Here is a 20417-nt window from a genome sequence, read left to right as displayed (position 1 = left end):
GGGGAGGGAGGGGGGAGGGGAAAGGGAAAAGGTGGGAGGGGAGAGGGAGGAGGTGGGGGGTAGTGTTCTGCAAAACTGTTGACATCGCCAAGAATGATGGCGATGCTTTGCTGCGGTTAGACGGAAGAAAAAAAACTTGCTTCTGTACAAGAGATGAACTCTGGCTGAGACTCCCTCAGCACACACACAAACACTACACACACACACACACTACACACACACACACACTACACACACACCACACACACACTACACACACACCACACACACACTGCACACACACCACACACACACGCCTCGAACGCTCCTACTCCTAATCTGTGCCTGGTGACAGCCAGTCAGACGTCAGTTAGAAAGAAATTGTCTGAAGGCTGCTAAGAAAGAGAATGGATTCATTAACGTGAGACGCTAAATTGTTGTTTTTCTATTGTTGAGGTCACAGAGAATAGAACACTGAGAGACATGATGGGTAGGAATCTGTGTGTGTGTGTGTGTGTGTTTGTGTTTGTGTGTGTGTGTTTGTGTTTGTTTATGTGTGTGTTTGTGTCTGACAGGGGGATTACGATGGTGTTGGACATTCAAATAAGCTCATATTTATTTAAGTGGCTCTTTGGCGGCAAGGAGGTGACACGTGTGCGTGTGTGCGTGTGTGTGTGTGGAGTGTGTGTGTGTGAGTGTGTGTGATGCAGGTGTGTGTGTGAGTGTGTAAGGGAGCGAGAGTTTCATTCATTAGTGGAGCTGTGTAGCATGTTTACAGCGTGGTATGTTAATAAGCTCACAGGACACACGCGTATCCTCCAGAACATCAAGTATTAATGAAGGCATGCGCTTTCAGTTGGGGATGGTGTCGTCGAGTTAAAAAAAAATTGCGGATGCTTGCATTTACTGCTGTTGGGCTGGGGGCAGAGGAAAATGTATGTGTGTGTGAGAGAGATTTGGCCGAATGAAGTGAATGTTGACGGGGGATGTTCTGCTCAGGCTTTGCTGTGTCCCTGTGCTACTGGAGTCGCAAGGAGAGGAGAAGGGAGACAGGGTCCAATCCTCAGAGAGTACAGCCCTCAGGAGGAGGGAGACAGGGTCCAATCCTCAGAGAGTACAGCCCTCAGGAGGAGGGAGACAGGGTCCAATCCTCAGAGAGTACAGCCCTCAGGAGGTTTGTTTGGCAAGACAGGCCCTGTATCTTTGTGGCTGTGGTACACAAGCCTTGACCCTCTGAAGTCTGGAGCTGTGAACTGTTCTTTAACTGGCACGTAACACTACACTACTCAGAGTTATTGTCTATTGTTTAAAAATGTATTATTAAATTGCTTCACTGTACATTGTAGAAACTTACATTTGACAAATGTGCTTCTCATAAAAGACAATTGTATCCTTTTAAACATTTTTAAACTTTCAATTGCTTCAGGTTGCTACTGTGTATAATGTAGTGTGTGTGAGATAGAGAGAAACAGAGAGAGAGTGACTACGGAGAGACAGAGAAAATGACATGGAGAAAAAGACAGAGAGTCATAGAGAGACAGTGAGAGAGAGAGTGAGAGAGAGAAGGAGAGTCATAGAGAGAGACAGAGAGTGAGAGAGAGAGACATAATAGAGTCATAGTGAGCGAGAGAGACAGAGAGTCATAGAGACAGAGAGCATGAGAGAGAGAGACATAGATAGTCATAGAAACAGAGCGTGAGAGAGAGAGACATAGAGAGTCATAGAGACAGAGAGTGTGAGAGAGAGACATTGAGAGTCATAGAGAGAGAGAGTGTGAGAGAGAGAGACATAGAGAGTCGTAGAGACAGAGAGTGTGAGAGAGAGAGACATTGAGAGTCATAGAGAGAGAGTGCTCTGGCTGGTATTCCTAAGACCAGAGATCGAACGAGAGAACACATCAAGGGACAGAGATTGCGATTAGAACCATCGCTACGGTAACCCTCCTGCCTCCCAGGCAACATGTATGAAAGACTGGAGTTTAACAAGCTGTAAAAACCAACAGCACAAAAGCACAAAGCGTCTAAGAAGAAACACAAGATAAATGTTTAAAGAGAGAGAAGAGGGGAGAGGCAGAGAGAGAGAGAGAGAGAGAGAGAGAGAGAGGGGAGAAGCAGAATAGGTAGAAGGGGAGAGAAGGAGAGCAAAAGAAAGTGCTCAACAGAGACAGAGAGGGAGTGAGTGTTGAGGGAGGGAGGGATGAGGGGGAGGAGGGGATGAGGGGGAGGAGGGAAGGAGGGGGGATGAGGGAGTGGAGTGGCAACACACATGCCCTTAGTAAAAGGAGAGAAATAAAAAAAAATCTTGTGAGACGAAACATCAATAATCACTGGGGTATTTGTTGTTAAATATACATTAAAAAACATTTTACGCTTTCATTCCGCGCGCGCGTACCAGTTTTAGCCCGGAGGTAAAACTTAAAATTCTAGCCTGGTCGCTATTATTTCAGACTGCATGGCCGTTAGGGCGTTTGGGTTTCCACTTGATTTAATTGAAGGAGAAGGAAAAAAAAGCCAAATTAGAAAGTGAATTCTTTAGTAGATGGTGGTGTAGGGAGCTAGGCAGCTCTGCTCCTCAGTCAGAACATGAAGCAAGTCTTCTACTACAACACCTGGAGTTGAGGGTGATGGACACAGATAAGACAGCACTAAGAGGAGGTTAGACTTCCTTACTGAAACCACGGAGTGCGTCTTACCCAAAGCACCGCCCCTACTAGGATGGAGGGGCGTGGCCTAAAGGGGGTTAAATTAGGGTCAGACATCAACAGGATGATGTGGTCCTTCTGTCCAGCCCCTCCTCCAAAACACCCCTGCTCTCAGGCAGCTTGTTTAGAACAGGAGAACACACAGGTTCAGGAACACACCAGAAGTGGCTCATCTACTCATATTCTCCCCCACTCTCCTCTCTCCCCCCCTCTCTCAGAGAGAGAGAGAGAGAGAGAGACAGAGAGAGAGAGAGAGAGAGAGAGAGAGAGAGAGAGACAGAGACAGAGAGAGAGAGAGAGAGAGAGAGAGAGAGAGAGAGAGAGACAGAGAGAGAGAGAGAGAGAGAGAGAGAGAGAGAGAGAGAGAGAGAGAGAGAGAGAGACAGAGAGAGAGAGAGACAGAGAGAGAGAGAGAGAGAGAGAGAGAGAGAGAGAGAGAGAGAGAGAAGGCCTCTTCCTGCCTCCATGGAAAGCGTACAGTTTCACAGTACCTTGTTTTAAGGCAACAGTATTACCTTACACACCAAATACATCCATAAAGTCTGAGGGATAGTAAAAGTAACGTATGTGACAATGCACAAGAGCATATTTCAAACGATTTCCTTTCACACTCAGAAAGGCAAAGTAATTAGATAGGCCGGATTCCTATATTAAAATACCCCAGGCACATTTTTATGTAAATGCATTTTAAACTGGTAGACCATGTTCATGTTCAAACAGAAGCTAAGCAATGAAAACCCACTTATGAATCAAACTGCGTTTGTTAATTGAATGCTACTTCCCTCCCCCGTTGGTGAAAAAGACGACTTGCACCATATTTGCTGTGTGTGTGTGTGTTATATCTCAGGTTATATAAATTCAGAGACTGCACATATTTGCACACAAATAACTCTCTGCTTTTCCTCCTTTTCTTCTCTCTCTCTCTCTCTCTCTCTCTCTCTCTCTCTCTCTCTCTCTCTCTCTCTCTTTACTTCTCTCTCTCTCCCTCTATCTCTCCTCTCTCTCTCTCTCTCTCTCTCTCTCTCTCTCCCTCTCTCTCCCTCTCTCTCCCTCTCTCTCCTCTCTCTCTCTCTCTCTCTCTCTCTCTCTCTCTCTCCCTCTATCTTCTCCTCTCTCCTCCTCTCTCTTTCGCCCACTCCCCAGCAGCATTAGCCCAGCTACGGCACTGGAGCAACAAATGTGCCATTAGAAGCACTTTTACAAGTAGGCACTCATCTCCCAATTAGCTTAATGTGGCCTCTATTTTCCCTTGATTTTCCAGCCCTGCCCCCTCAACACACACACACGAACACACCCAGTAGAAGCTCATTAATCCCCCCCCCTCCACTTACTCCCCTGCTATGACAGATCGCTTTGTTGTTCTGCATCCCTCTCAGTGCTGCAGAGTAAACCTTAGGTTGTCAGGTTAATGACAATTAGCCAATCATTACAGCCCGGCGTGGATGAACAGGGCCTACGGTTTATCAGCGCGGCAGACACCGGACGTTTATTTTCCCGGCTGCGCCACTGTACGTGTCACTCTGAATTAATCCGCCGCCGTCCGTGTTTATTCATCAACCCTCCGCTCTGCCCCTTCGTTAGCGCACTCGCGGCTATCCTCGCTAATGTGTTACACACAAGTGCCCGCGGCTCTGTCTGTGTGTGTGTGTCTGTATGTGTCTGTGTGTTTCTCTGTGTGTGTGTGTGTCTGTGTGTGTGTGTGTTTCTGTGTGTGTCTGTGCATGCATTGTATAATATGGGTCGGCTTGTAAATTATCGCTGACAAGGAGGATGAGCAAATTATGGCCTTGTCATCATCCGGGGCAACCACTGTCAGTTAAAACAAAGCAGGCAATTATGCAATTAGCCGTCCGCGGCGCGTTAGCGCATTAACAGGCTGGGGTGCAAGGGCTTCTGGGTGATTTGCATTGGGGATTAAGAGGGGTGAGAGTATACACACACACGCACACGCACAGACTTTGCTTTTCACTAATCATCAGCTATCATACTTATGAAGGGCTCTATTTGGCAGGGGATGAAGAGAGATGCTGTCCTGCCCTGCCTCCCTTCCTCCCTGCCTCCCTGCCTCCCTTCCTCCCTGCCTCCCTGCCTCCCTTCCTCCCTTCCTCCCTGCCTCCCTGCCTCCCTTCCTCCCTGCCTCCCTGCCTCCCTTCCTCCCTTCCTCCCTGCCTCTATGATGCTGGCAGGCGTTATCCACCAAAGTAACAGACCCACACATGAACTGTAACCAGGTGAGTTTAGCTAAGTGGTTAGAGCATCGGAGTGCAGATCGAGAGATTGCACGTTCAAATACCCCCTTGTTCATATGTGTTGCTTTGGAAAAAAGTATCTGTGACATAAATATATAATTTCTTCTTCTAACTCTATGTCAGAAGACTGGGATCGTACCTCCACCAGCTCTTCTTCTCCCGTTTGCATCTGTATGCATATGTATGTATATACGTCTATTAGAGAAGTCCTAACAGATATAGATAGACTTAGATATCATGCAGCCCAGCGTAGCTTGCTGTCTCTCTGGGGGCTGGTCTCCTCTCAGGTCCTGTCTCTCTGGGGGCTGTCTTCTTTATTCAACTCCAGGAGTTCATTAATGATCTGAACCACACCCCTCACCTCCACACCCCTCTGCACCCCTCACCTCCACACCCCTCTGCACCCCTCACCTCCACACCCCTCTGCACCCCTCACCTCCACACCCCTCTGCCCCCCTCACCTCCACACCCCTCGCCTCCACACCCCTCACCTCCACACCCCTCTGCACCCCTCACCTCCACACCCCTCACCTCCACACCCCTCTGCACCCCTCACCTCCACACCCCTCTGCACCCCTCACCTCCACACCCCTCACCTCCACACCCCTCTGCACCCCTCACCTCCACACCCCTCACCTCCACACCCCTCTGCACCCCTCACCTCCACACCCCTCTGCACCCCTCACCTCCACACCCCTCACCTCCACACCCCTCTGCACCCCTCACCTCCACACCCCTCACCTCCACACCCCTCTGCCCCCCTCACCTCCACACCCCTCACCTCCACACCCCTCTGCACCCCTCACCTCCACACCCCTCACCTCCACACCCCTCTGCACCCCTCACCTCCACACCCCTCACCTCCACACCCCTCTGCCCCCCTCACCTCCACACCCCTCACCTCCACACCCCTCTGCACCCCTCACCTCCACACCCCTCTGCACCCCTCGCCTCCACACCCCTCACCTCCACACCCCTCTGCACCCCTCACCTCCACACCCCTCACCTCCACACCCCTCCGCACCCCTCGCCTCCACACCCCTCACCTCCACACCCCTCTGCACCCCTCGCCTCCACACCCCTCGCCTCCACACCCCTCTGCACCCCTCGCCTCCACACCCCTCACCTCCACACCCCTCTGCACCCCTCACCTCCACACCCCTCACCTCCACACCCCTCCACACCCCTCACCTCCACACCCCTCACCTCCACACCCCTCTGCACCCCTCACCTCCACACCCCTCTGCACCCCTCACCTCCACACCCCTCTGCACCCCTCACCTCCACACCCCTCTGCACCCCTCGCCTCCACACCCCTCTGCCCCCCTCACCCCCACAGCCCCCACTTGGATTTAACTCAAGGCCCGTGGTTAAAAAATTCATGACGGACTGTCAGTTGTTACTAAGGGGCGGGTAATCGAGTGGACTGAGATTTATAGCACATTCTGGAGAAAGGGTTTGTGTGTGTGTGAAAGAGAGAGGGGTGGAGAGTGAGGGAGAGTGTGTGTGTGAAAGAAAGAGAGTGAGGGAGAGAGTGTGTGTGAAAGAGAGAGAGTGAGAGAGAGTGTGTGTGTGAGAGAGAGAAAGACATACAAGTCTGGAATCTCTGAATTCCATGTGGTCCTCCCTTTTTCTCTCCCTTTATTTCCTCCTCCCCTCTTTATCTCTCCCTCTCTCCCTCTCCTCTTTATCTCTACCTCTCCTCTTCTCTCTATCTCTCCCTCTCCTCCTCCCTCTTTATCTCTCCCTCTCTCCCTCTCCTCTTTATCTCTACCTCTCCTCTTCTCTCTATCTCTCCCTCTCCTCCTCCCCTCTTTATCTCTCCCTCTCTCCCTCTCCCCTTTCTATCTCTCCCTCTCCTCTCCTCCTCTCCTCTCTATCTCTCCCTCTCCTCCTCTCCTCTATATCTCTCCCTCTCCTCCTCTCCTCTCTATCTCTCCCTCTTCTCCTCTCCTCTCTATCTCTCCCTCTCCTCCTCTTCTCTCTCTCCTTTTTTCTTATTTTTCTGGGAGGTCCTCTTTGGTGCAGTGTGTCTGCTGACCGCTGATTCTCCCACCCCCCTCCGGCCCCCCCCAGCCCACCCCCCGGCCCCCCCCAGCCCACCCCCCGGCCCCCCCCTACCCCCTCCGCCCCCCCCGGCCCCCCTCCTTTGTTTTAAAGCTGATTCTCCTCTTCCTCCAGAGAGGAAGGACCATCACCTGGCAACAGCCCAGCAGAGGTGCATATAGGACTGCACATGGAAGACATTTTAGGGCTTTTATACACCCACACCTACACACACACACACACACAGAACAAGGTTCTCAAATCAGAACCGTTCAGGAACCGTTCAGACAGCACTTAAATCTGAGCCCTGCCTGGTCCGATTAATTCCAGCAGAGGTTATAGGGTAGCACAGGGTAGCACAGGCTAGCACAGGCTAGCACAGGGTAGCACAGGGTTGTTTGTCTAGACTGGGGTAGTTCTATACAGTCGAAGTCTAAGTGGAAGAACTGACTAAACTGTTTCACTCAAAGAAGTGTGGGCTCTGACATATACTTAAAAAGTATCCATTACTACACCTGTTATAGGGTCACACAGGTAACTGGACCTCACATCATATTAACACATCAATACAAAGACACTACTTGTCAGAAAAAGAAAAAACAACTGAATAAACGATTTTAACCTTTCCAAAACCTTTTTTTCAAAACTTACTCACTAAAAATATATATATTTTGAATCTTTCTAACTATTATGTAAAATCGTTTTAATTCAACCTTTCAAAACTTTTTTCGTCAGGAAGCTAGCGGTAGTTTAGCTAACGTCCCTGCGCTGAGCAGAAGACTGCTGACTCTATGGTCATAGAGCGCCCAGGTAATGGACCAAGAACACAGGAGGGGGGAGGGAGGGAGGGAGGGAGGGAGGAAATAGGGAACGAGGGAAGGAGGGAAGGAGGGAAGGAGGGAGGGCCTGATGGTTCACATTAATTGAGGATGATTCGTGTTTTGTGTCTGGGCTGGGCTGTGTAGGGCTGGGAGACAGATGTGGGGCTGCTGTATGCCCCCCCCCCCTTCCCCCCCCCCCCACACACACACTCTTTGACCCCCCTCCTTCCCCCTTGGGCCCTTTGAGGAGCAGCGAGGCAGCTCAGAAATATCCTTTCGTGTCCAGCAATGTGTGTGTGTGTGTGTGGGGAGTTAGGTGTGTGCAAACGGAGAGGGTGAAGGTTTTGGCATGAAGGCCTTATCTTCTCGATCACATTGTCTTTGTGTCTCTTTCCCTCTGTTCCTTCTCTTTGCCTTCCCCTCCCTCATCTCTCTATCCCTCCCTCCTTCTCCCTCCCCCATCTCTCTCTATCCCTCCCTCCTTCTCCCTCTCCCATCTCTCTCCATCCCTCTCTCCACCTCTCTGACACAGTAGAAGTAGACTACGTTTTCATGCTAATATAATAATCCTCTCACAAGCTGTTCCCAGATCCTGGACAACATCTCCAGCTCTTTTAAAAAATTACAATAAATCTTGTAACTTGGAAAAAGCAGGCTTTGATACACGTTACAGTACATCAAAGCGTTTTTTTCTCTGTTTAAACACATTCATTTTTTAAATAATGACATGACATAAAACTGCACTCCTGGTAGATGAGGTTGCACTTAAAATATGTTGTTGTTTCTGCTGCACCAGGCACGACCACTGTGATACTGGAGTAGTACTGCTAGTAGATGTTATGAGTGCATCGTAGCTTTGTTTTGTTCACGTCACATTGATCAGCTAGCTATTGTGATCAAGATTATTGCCATTGACTGTCATCGTTGCAATGTAGTATTATTGTAGTATTATAGAACCATTATTAGTATCATTTTAATTCACCGCGAATGTTAGCTGAGATGTGGTTACTTTGCACTGTGGCCCTTATTTGACCTTAACACCGAACCACAGTTACAACCACACCCTTCCAATGCTTGATCATCTACATTACTTTCCAAACGCACTATTTGTACTTCTGTATGGATAAAAGTATCTGGAACATGAATATGGTACTGTGCAGAGCAATGCTGTTCCAGCTGGTCCTCAGATGGAGGTACTGAAGTATGTGAGCTGTGTACCGTAAAGGCATCCAGCCCTGCCCCGGACCCTGAATAAGGAAGCCCTGCCCCAGACCCTGAATAAGGAAGCCCTGCCCCAAAGGTGCTCTGGGGGCGTGTCCACACACCAGGCCTTCTTCAGGGGGATTACCCAGCATGCACTGTAGGGGTGTCTATACCAGCCACACAATGCACAGAGAGAGAGAGAGAGAGAGAGAGAGAGAGAGAGAGAGAGAGAGAGAGAGAGAGAGAGAGAGAGAGAGAGAGAGAGAAAGAGAGAGAGGGAGGGAGAGAGAGGGAGGGAGGGAATAAGCTAATGGACCCTTTACTTAATGTGATCAGAGACAGTATTGACATGCTGCCAGGAAGATGCAAGACCATTAACTCCCTCCCTCTCTCTCCCTCTTTCGACCCACACTTGATTCAACAACCCTGCAACTATTTCTCTGCCCTGCCTGTGGTCGTCCCACCCCCAGGCCTGTAGGGGGCGATGCTGGAGACAGTCATTACCACTGTCACTGGATTATCCATGTCCCTCCCCTCCAACCTCACATGAACCTCCCACTTCCTGGAGACTGTTTGGTTTGTCCCCCATGATCGCTGTACTTAAGTGTGGGTGGGAAATTACAACCCACCACCCCACCCCCCCATGCCTTTGGAACAATGGTTCAGCCCTCTGGTTTTAAATGGCCTCATTGGGCTGTCTGCCTGGCGGGTCGACCCATTAGTCTTGTGAAAGGTGGGTGGCACTGGCTGCCGTGTGATTTACACTGGCCCACCTGAGAGACACAAACACATGTATCTATCCTCGGGACACACGGACGATGGCACAGAGAGGATGTGTGTGTGGAGGAATGGCTTTGTGGTGTCTACAACTAGCAGTGTGTGTAGATGTACTGTAAGTACTTGGCATGCCAGATTCTGTGTGTGTGTGTGGGGGTCTGTGGTGTCCAAAAATGAGAGTGTCTGTAAATGTACTGTAAGTACTTGGCATGCCAGATTCTGTGTGTGTGTGTGTGTGTGTCTGCGACAGGAAGCTGTTCTCAGGCCCAGTTCCAGGTCTCTGGTCTGTCTACTGTCATATGTCCCAGAATGGTGATTACTTTCAGCAAAAATAAACACCATTACCATCCCACCCTGCCTCTGCTCACACACACACACACTCACACACACACACACACGCTCACACCCTGCCTATCCTCACTGTAACCTATACACACAGAAAAGCTCTGGACCATCAAAACACACGAGAGAGAAAAGTGCAGCGTCTGTATAAGGTACACATGAGAGACATGGGATGCCATTTCTGTTGGAACACGTGTGTGTGTGTGTGTGTGAGTGTGTGTGTATGTGACACATAACAAGTTTAGATGAATAGCTTGTTGGGTTTTGGTGCTGATAGATGAAACTTAATTCTGTTTCACAAGGTTGAAGAGCAGAACACAGGACACAGGACACAGGACGCAGGCGCTGTAGGAGCTTCTCACACACACACACACTCACACACACACATTAGCACACACACACACACAGGGACGGGTGGAGAGAGAGAGTTCCAACTCTAAACTCTCTCCCCCCAGCCTCTAACCCTCTCCCCCAGCCTCTAACCCTCTCCCCAGCCTCTAACCCTCTCCCCAGCCTCTAAACCTCTCTTTCCTGTCCCCCCCTCCCCTCCAGAGATAGAGGGAATGCTTCCCTCACTTCCAAACGTAATCCTTCCCTTTCTCTTTGATCTCTAGGTGTGATATGAAATGCGGTGCTTTGTGCGTCTCCTGTGTGTGTGTGTCTGTGTGTCTGTGGTATTCCAGTAGTTTGAGACCCAGACTCCCCCCTCCCCCAGTAGAGAGCAGTCATTGGCCACTTAGCCAGTCCTGAGAGGATCCTAGAGGTTTGAACTACTTCATTGTTTTATTTTATTATTGTTGGGGTGTGGAGTTGTGGGGGGGGGGACTGGGAGGGGGTTAGGGTTAGGGTTAGTATAAGAGTGTGTTTTTGAGTGTGTGTGTGTGTGTGTGTGAGGTAGAGAACGTGACCAGAGGACTGTCAGCTCCACTGTAACTCGGTGTGTAGCTTGCTTTCATAAACATCAACTCCATGACCCTTTTACAGTCTGGCTGGCAGGGGGGGGGGCACAGGGGGAGCAGGGGGGGGAGCGGGGGGGGGGGAGCAGGGACACAATGTGTGGCTGGCCCTGGTGACACTGAGGAAAGGGAAGGAGCATGAGGGTGTTGGTTCAGTGTGGGTGTGTGTGTAAATGTACTGCAGTCATCTCTCAACACTGCCTTCTGCCTGCTTCTCTGTTTGGGTGTAATGCAAGTTTCTTTGTGTGTGTGAGTGTGTGTGCGTGTGTGTAATGTGAGTCTGGTCTGGTCTATCTGGCCCTGCCATTTCTGTTCCTATTGATCCTTCTACCCTGTGGTGTGTGTGTGTGTGTCTGTGTGTGTGTGTGTGTGTTGACAAACCCACTCATCCAGGAGAACCTCTGTTCCCCTTGCTAGCCTAGCGCTACACTACAAGCTAAACAGCCATCACAGAAACCCAATATGCCCCTGACACGAGGGCCGTTCCCTGGGTTCAGGCCTGGCAGGCACTGCAGGCACAGCCTGGTCTGGTCCCGGGAGACTAGCGCTAAGCTAATTTAGCGATAGCTTTAGCATTATCGCCTTCCATCCCAAACCTGTTGGCAGGCTAGCTTGTTAGCGCTAATCTGTCTCTCCATTCGAATTACAAGGCCGGGGAGAGGGACCTAGATGTAATAAGTATGGATTCGCTAACATCCAGGTCCTGTCTAGGTGCTGTCTGAGAGAGGGGGCGCTGGGCATTGGGGGCAGTTGGCTAAAGCAATATAGTCACTAACAGGGTGTCTGTCAGTGGCTTAGAGGGCAGGAGAGGTGGGGGGGAGGTGGGGGGAGAGGTGGAGGGAGAGGTGGGGGGGAGGTGGGGGAGAGGTGGGGGAGAGGTGGAGGGAGAGGTGGGGGAGAGGTGGGGGAGAGGTGGAGGGAGAGGTGGGGGAGAGGTGGGGGGAGAGGTGGAGGGAGAGGTGGGGGGAGAGGTGGGGGGAGAGGTGGGGGAGAGGTGGGGGAGAGGTGGAGGGAGAGGTGGAGGGAGAGGTGGGGGAGAGGTGGGGGGAGAGGTGGAGGGAGAGGTGGAGGGAGAGGTGGGGGGAGAGGTGGGGGGAGAGGTGGGGGAGAGGTGGAGGGAGAGGTGGAGGGAGAGGTGGGGGAGAGGTGGAGGGAGAGGTGGAGGGAGAGGTGGAGGGAGAGGTGGGGGGAGAGGTGGGGGGAGAGGTGGAGGGAGAGGTGGGGGAGAGGTGGGGGGAGAGGTGGGGGGAGAGGTGGGGGAGAGGTGGGGGGAGAGGTGGAGGGAGAGGTGGGGGAGAGGTGGGGGAGAGGTGGAGGGAGAGGTGGGGGAGAGGTGGGGGGAGAGGTGGAGGGAGAGGTGGGGGAGAGGTGGGGGGAGAGGTGGAGGGAGAGGTGGGGGAGAGGTGGGGGGAGAGGTGGGGGGAGAGGTGGAGGGAGAGGTGGAGGGAGAGGTGGGGGAGAGGTGGGGGGAGAGGTGGAGGGAGAGGTGGGGGAGAGGTGGAGGGAGAGGTGGGGGGAGAGGTGGGGGGCCTTTGGGAGCTCTCTCTGACTTCTGGGAAGTGTACTATTTAGTTCCTTGAACTCTATTGTCTGGTGTGAAGTGTATGTGTGTCATTTAGAAAACAGGATGATGAAAAATGAATGGAATTGAGTGTTAATGCCTTTCTACCATCACATTATTGATTCTTCTGAGGGATTTGTTGAGATGTAGGTCAAAGGTGTGCATGCTGCATTTGCGCGTGCATTTGTGTGTATCTGTGTGTGTGTGTGTGTGTGTGGGAAAGAGAGAGAGACAGAGAGAATGACCTCATGAGGCCTATTGATTGATCTGTGGTCTACCTGAAAGAGAGAGAGGGTAAAGAGAGAGAGGTAGAGAGAGAGAAAGAGAGAGGTAGAGAGAGAGGTAGGGAGGAAGAGAGAGCGAGAGAGAGAAGAGCGAGAGAGAGAGAGAGAGAGAGAGAGAGAGAGAGAGAGAGAGAGAGAGAGAGAGAGAGAGAGAGATAGAGAGAGAGAGAGAGAGAGAGAGGGGTTTTAAATAGGAAGGTGAGGATGTGGAGACTGGAGAGTGGAGGAGAGGGGGAGAGGGGGGGCATAATTAAGTTAGTTGTTTTCTCTGGTCCATATATTGATCAGCTAATTCACAATCAGCATAGCTCATCCTCAGCCGAAATGTGTGTCTGCGCTGAAATAACTCATAACACACAACTACTGTACACAAAGAACTCTAGTCTACTAGGGTCAACCACTGAATGATTCCTTCATTTTCTACTTCTTTCCTCTCCCTCTCTTTTCTCTTGAGCAGACTGCTATATCTCTCTACCCCAGACCAGCAGACTGCTATATCTCTCTACCCCAGACCAGCAGACTGCTATATCTCTCTACTCCAGACCAGCAGACTGCTATATCTCTCTACCCCAGACCAGCAGACTGCTATATCTCTCTACCCCAGACCAGCAGACTGCTATAGCTCTGTACCCCAGACCAGCAGACTGCTATATCTCTCTACCCCAGACCAGCAGACTGCTATATCTCTCTACCCCAGACCAGCAGACTGCTATATCTCTCTACCCCAGACCAGCAGACTGCTATATCACTCTACCCCAGACCAGCAGACTGCTATATCTCTCTACCCCAGACCAGCAGACTGCTATATCTCTCTACTCCAGACCAGCAGACTGCTATATCTCTCTACCCCAGACCAGCAGACTGCTATATCTCTCTACCCCAGACCAGCAGACTGCTATATCTCTCTACCCCAGACCAGCAGACTGCTATATCTCTCTACCCCAGACCAGCAGACTGCTATATCTCTCTACCCCAGACCAGCAGACTGCTATATCTCTCTACCCCAGACCAGCAGACTGCTATATCTCTCTACCCCAGACCAGCAGACTGCTATATCTCTCTACCCCAGACCAGCAGACTGCTATATCTCTCTACCCCAGACCAGCAGACTGCTATATCTCTCTACCCCAGACCAGCAGACTGCTATATCTCTCTACCCCAGACCAGCAGACTGCTATATCTCTGTACCCCCAGACCAGCAGACTGCTATAGCTCTGTACCCCAGACCAGCAGACTGCTATATCTCTCTACCCCAGACCAGCAGACTGCTATATCTCTGTACCCCAGACCAGCAGACTGCTATAGCTCTGTACCCCAGACCAGCAGACTGCTATATCTCTCTACCCCAGACCAGCAGACTGCTATATCTCTGTACCCCAGACCAGCAGACTGCTATAGCTCTGTACCCCAGACCAGCAGACTGCTATATCTCTCTACCCCAGACCAGCAGACTGCTATATCTCTGTACCCCAGACCAGCAGACTGCTATAGCTCTGTACCCCAGACCAGCAGACTGCTATATCTCTCTACCCCAGACCAGCAGACTGCTATATCTCTGTACCCCAGACCAGCAGACTGCTATAGCTCTGTACCCCAGACCAGCAGACTGCTATATCTCTCTACCCCAGACCAGCAGACTGCTATATCTCTGTACCCCAGACCAGCAGACTGCTATAGCTCTGTACCTCAACTGCCAACTGGCCACCAACAGGTTACTAGTTTTTCCTTTCATTAATTATTACTCTTTATTTATTAGATAACGTTGATTTATAAACCACTGTCGACCGCTGTCTCAAAACACTGTGTATGTGAGCCGTTTAGAATCGATGACACGTTCCCTATGGTGGCCCAGAGAGGACTTTTAACATGGCCGGAGATGAAGACAGTCACCAGGGGAAGAGGGCATCCTCTCAGGCGATCTTAGCTCACGGCTCAACTGCTTAATACTGTCAGCTTCACCTTACATGGACAACAATGGGTTTTTTACTGAATGTGATTTAATTTTACTGTCAAAGCCGAGTGGCATGTTGCTAAAGCCAGCAGGTTTGTACTGCAGTGTCCAGAGGAGGTAAAGGTCCTGTCAGGACCACTGTGGACACGTGGTAGGGCAGGAAAGGGAGTTTTAATTGAATTTGAGGAATTTAACACTAAAGCATGTTGAAGGTGTGTGAACTTTCCTGAAAACTAGAAACTCTGTAACACACTGCTGCACACACACTCTCACACACACTGCTGCACACACACACTCTCACACAAACTGCTGCACACACACTCTCACACACACTGCTGCACACACACACTCTCACACACACTGCTGCACACACACACTCTCACACACACTGCTGCACACACACACTCTCACACACACTGCTGCACACACACACTCTCACACACACTGCTGCACACACACACTCTCACACACACTGCTGCACACACACACTCTCACACACACTGCTACACACACACACACACACACACACACCCTGCTACACACACACACACTCTCACACTGTGCATCAAACGTGATCTCTGGCAGTGTGCCTGCCGTTGGCAGTCCCTACAGGCAGCTGTGTGTGTGTGTGTGTGTGTGTGTGTGTGTCCCTGGCGCAGAGCTGGACACAAGGGTGAGTGTCTTTGAAGTGGGGCGCACATACACAGACACACACTTTGAAGAGGTGAAATAGAGGAACAGACACAGGGTGTAATCCTCTTTCAAGAGGGTGCAGAAATACACTGGCCTCTGGCAGGGAGTGTGTGTGAGTGTGTGAGAATGTGTGTGTGAGTGTGTGAGGGAGAGAGAGAGGAATGCAGGGTTCCTGTCCAGTAGTGCACCTTACATGGCTGTTCTAGAAAGCTGCTGGTGACCTACCCTCTTACACATGCCCCTCTGTGTGAGCCAGCACACACACACACACACACCTCAGCCAGGTCTCTTAACTTCAGCAAAGCACACAGTCATGCAAACTGTACACATATGTTCAATCACATATGTAATAGTTTGCACACGCACGCACACACACACACACACGCACACACACTCTCACTCCATCACTCCCACTCTCCCCAGACACAACTCATACACTAACATATAGACGTAGGAAGGGGAGGTTCCTGGCTCAGGGCTCCTATAGGCTGGCTGGCTGGCTGGCTGTTGGATGCTGCTGAACCCTAAACACCAGTCAGAGGGAGACTGCTGTGGGTCTGTTGAGTGTTAGAGTCTTTACCTGTGTGTGTGTGTGTCCTCCCTGACACACACACACACTCGCAAGACTAAGAGCATATGGCAAAGCCTGTTAATATTGATAGCCTTTATATTTAATATCTAGTAATGTGACCCAATAATCCGAGGATAATGTTATGATACATATTTCATCTCCCGATTGTCTAACCAGCCACACAGTGACTGTCTGCTGTCATTATCATCAGTGTTTCATACACACACACACATCCTCACACACTAAGTGGCTTTCGCTGTGACAAAATAATTTATTAGAGAAAAGAGGGGGCCTTACCCACCTCCTGGACAGCTCTCTCTGTGTGTGTGTGTGTGTGTGTGTGTGTGTTTGAAAGAAATAAAGGGTATGATGAACCCAATGAAGCACACAGTGGCTGTGGAAGGGAGGAGAGGAGAGGAGGAGGAGGAGGAGGAGGAGGAGGAGGAGGAGGAGGAGGAGGAGAGTCCTGTCTAAAGTGGAAAGTCATGCAAGTGTGTAGTCTTTCTCCCTCTGGAAGGAAACACTGCTTCGACTCTCAAGTCCTCCTAAACACTCTCTTTCTCTCTCTCTCTCTCTCTCTCTCTCTCACTTTTCTCTATTCACTTTGTCTCTCCCTTCCTCGCCTCCACAATCTGTCTTCCCCTCATCCTTATACACCCCCAGCCCCACAGACCCCTCCAGGTACAAATGGCTGTTTGCTGTACATCTCGCCCAGCATGATTGAGTTTGCTGCCTGCTGCCACTAACAGCTAACAGCATGTCGAACACGAAGAGAGAGAGAGACAGAGAGAGAGAGAGAGAGAGAGAGAGACAGAGGGAGAGAGAGAGAGAGAGAGAGAGAGAGAGAGAGAGAGAGAGAGAGACAGAGAGGGGCCCTCCTCTATTCACAGATGTCCCTTCTGAATACAAACCCTTCCTGAATAGAGATCTCAGGGCTATTAGGAACCCTCTACAGTGAGAGCCACTCCCCTGTCAATAGACTCTAATGTGCCAAGGAGCTCTGCACAGCCCTGTGTGTGTGTATGTGTGTGTGTGGGTGTGTGTCTGTCTGTCTGTCTGTCTGTCTGTGTGTGTGTCAGCGGAGATACTTCAGTTATGTTGAGACAGTGTGGAGGCTTTCACTGTCCTATTTACACACACACACTCCCACCCCCACACACACCGTGTTTAGAGGTAAACACAATGAAAACAGAAAGCCCCCTAAAGTAGATGGCTTCAATGACAACACCCCCACCCAGCACACACCTCCAGGAACACACATTCAGAAACACACACCCAACACCTCAGTCCACCAGCCTTGTGTGTGAGTTTGTGTGTGTGCATATGTGACATATTTCTCTAATTAGCGTGAGGGAGGGAGGGAAGGAAGGAAGGAGGGTGGGAGGGAAGGAGGGAAGGAGGGAAGGAGGGGAAGAGGGGAGGAGGGGAGGAGGGGAGGAGGGAGGGAGGGAGGGAAGGAGGGAAGGAGGGAAGGAGGGGAGGAGGGGAGGAGGGGAGGAGGGAGGAGGGGAGGAGGGAGGAGGGAGGAGGGAAGGAGGGGAGGAGGGGAGGAGGGAGGATGGAGGAGGGGAGGAGGGAGGGGGTTCTATAATGTACTGAACCTTCTCATCATGTTGTCACCCTGAATCTGTCCTGACACACACACCCTGACAGACTTCAGACACTGACAGTGTGCGTGTGAGAGAGAGAGAGAGAGAGTGTGTGTGAGGCTGTGTGTGTGTGAGAGAGAGAGAGTGTGTGTGAGGCTGTGTGTGTGAGAGAGAGAGAGAGTGTGTGTGTGTTTGTGAGTGCACATTCTTGCTCCATCTGTTTCTCTGTCATTCTGTCTCTTCAGACACATGTAATGTGTCCTCTCTCTCCCTCTCTCTCTCTCTCTCTCTCTCTCTCTCTCTCTCTCTCTCTCTGTCTCTCTCTCTCTCTCTCTCTCTCTCTCTCTCTCTCTCTCTCTCTCTCTCTCTCTGTCTCTCCCCCTCCCTCTCTTCCTCTCTCTCTCCCTCCCAGATGTGACAGCATGTTTGTGACGTGATAAAGAGGACAGTGTTGTGGACAGAGAGAAGGAAACAGAACTGGCACCACAAGGCCATCCAGATGTCTCTCTCACACACACACACACGGCACCATGCTGATTGGACGACATGGTGCTTTGACATCATGCCATCACTTCCACCCTTGTTCTCACTTGTCAGCAAACCTGGACCCCTTACAGTACACACACACACACACACACACACACACACACACACACACACACCCTAACAAACACACCATCACACACACACCCTAACACATTTCTCTGAAGGTCTTGGTTTCACTTTCTCCTTCCTCTTCCTCCCTCCTTCCCCCTCCTCACCCCTCCTCCCCCATCTCTAGATGCCTCAGTGTCTGTGGTTACCTTGGGAGGGGGTGGGGGGGGGGGGTCTGTGGGGGGGTGGGGTCATTCCCATCAGCCCCCCTCCCCTTGTCTCAGACCAGGACAGAGGGGGGGGCAACAGGGACTGCATTATTAATGAAGGCACTGCCATTAAGGACATTTATACACCACGGTTGTCCACACACACACACAGCACACACACACACACACACACACACACCCATCTCTCACATGCAGGTCATGTCAGTTTGGACAAGTGCAGGCCATTAGCAGTGTGGGGGTCCCCAAGCCAACTCTGTGTGTGGCTTCTACCACTTACCATGCCAAGAATTCACCCACGCACGCTCCATCAAAGCATGGGTTTTCCACAGATTTTCAGTTTTTATCGTAAATATAATTACATTTGTAATAAAGTTACGAGTTGTTTTTCGCCCGGTTTAATGACGGTGTTGTTGGCTGCTGCTAAACTGCATCAAACCTCAAAACACAACACAACAACACACAACACTAGCTGGCACAACATGGCAGGTCCTCCAAACTGCACTTACTTAGAGAGGCTTTTGTTGTTTGGATTATCTGTGTGTGTGTGTGTGTCTCCTTTCATGGCTGTCACATTCACTAAGAGACAGGGACGCGGGCAGTAAAAGCCTACATTACCCAGGGTGCTTTGTTGTGGCTGTCTATAGGTACTGCATAACTGTCTGTAGTCCTGAAATAGACATTGAGACAAGGCCAGTTCAGAGTGCTCTCTCCTGCTCTGGGGGACTGAATAAGACACATTATAGTGACACACACACACACACACATATACACTTATGTTTATCTCAGCGAGCATTACTGAGTTAGTGGTCACCGATGACGTACCAGGTTATTAGCCCCCAAAAAGATGCAAAGAGGGGGAGGGGGGGAGATGGTGGGGAGGGAGAGGGGGGAGATGGTGGGGAGGGAGAGGGGGGGAGGGAGAGGGGGAGAGGGAGAGGGGGGAGATGGTCGCTGGCTTGTGTGCAGCTTGGCACAGCTCATCTCTGAGTGATGGCAGTTATACAGTGCTCAGACACCACACTCTAAGACATGGAGATGTAGGAGAGGAGAAGGGAGGGGGGAGGAGGGGAGAGGGGGGAGAGAGAGGAGGATAGGTGAGAGGAGAGGGGAGGAGGAGAAGAGAGGGGGGAGGAGGAGAGGAGATGGCTTGGGGAGAAGGGGGGTGAGAGGAGGGTTAGGTCTGCATATGTGCTGGATTGATTTTCACTTTATATCACTTTTATAGCCAGACAGCACTTTTTCAGATGCACTCGCACACACACACTTACACACACACTCAGACACACACTCAGACACACACACCGCACACACGCACACACACAGCTGGGATGGCAGAAAGAGAACAGGACCTGGAGGAGAGGTGCTTTGTAGCATGTCACCTCGGGGGGTCGGGGTTACAGAGGTGCGAGGTGTCGTCACGTCGAGAGGTGTGTGTGTGTGTGTCGTCACGTCGAGAGGTGTGTGTGTGTGTTGTCGCTGCGTTGGCAGGGGGTTCAGAGTGGAGCAGTGTTGCCAGGGGACAATGTTGACAGCCCCTTCAGAGTGTGTTGTGTTTGGGGGTGGATTGTGTGTGTGTTCTGGTATGAGAGCATTGTCATGTCACTGTCTAAGCTGCACTCCACTCCACTGGTTTGGTCTGGGAAGTCAGGTGGCATGGGTGTGTGTGTGGGGGGGGGAAGCATTTAACAGCCCTTCCACACTCAGTTACTGTGGCAGAGGGGAGGGGGGAGGGGGGGAAGGGGGGAGGGGGTTGTCAGATGTTAGAATGTTAGCTCTTAGCGCTGCAACAAAGAGTTAGAACACCAGTGACATGTCACACTGTTGACGTCTGTTGTGGTAGCCACACACTCACACACACACTCACACACAA

At 51.1% G+C, this 20417-nt stretch overlaps 1 protein-coding gene across 1 annotated transcript in view; it reads right to left on the bottom strand.

The window, feature by feature from the left end:
• bnc2 (basonuclin zinc finger protein 2) overlaps window positions 1-20417 on the bottom strand; it is a 99372-nt gene that overhangs the window by 13268 nt on the left and 65687 nt on the right. The window lies entirely within an intron of this gene.

This window comes from Hypomesus nipponensis, chromosome 22, assembly GCF_054491055.1.
Source record: "Hypomesus nipponensis isolate SF chromosome 22, ASM5449105v1, whole genome shotgun sequence".
Taxonomy (NCBI): Eukaryota; Metazoa; Chordata; class Actinopteri; order Osmeriformes; family Osmeridae; genus Hypomesus; species Hypomesus nipponensis.
This window is presented reverse-complemented; position numbering and strand designations above follow the sequence as displayed.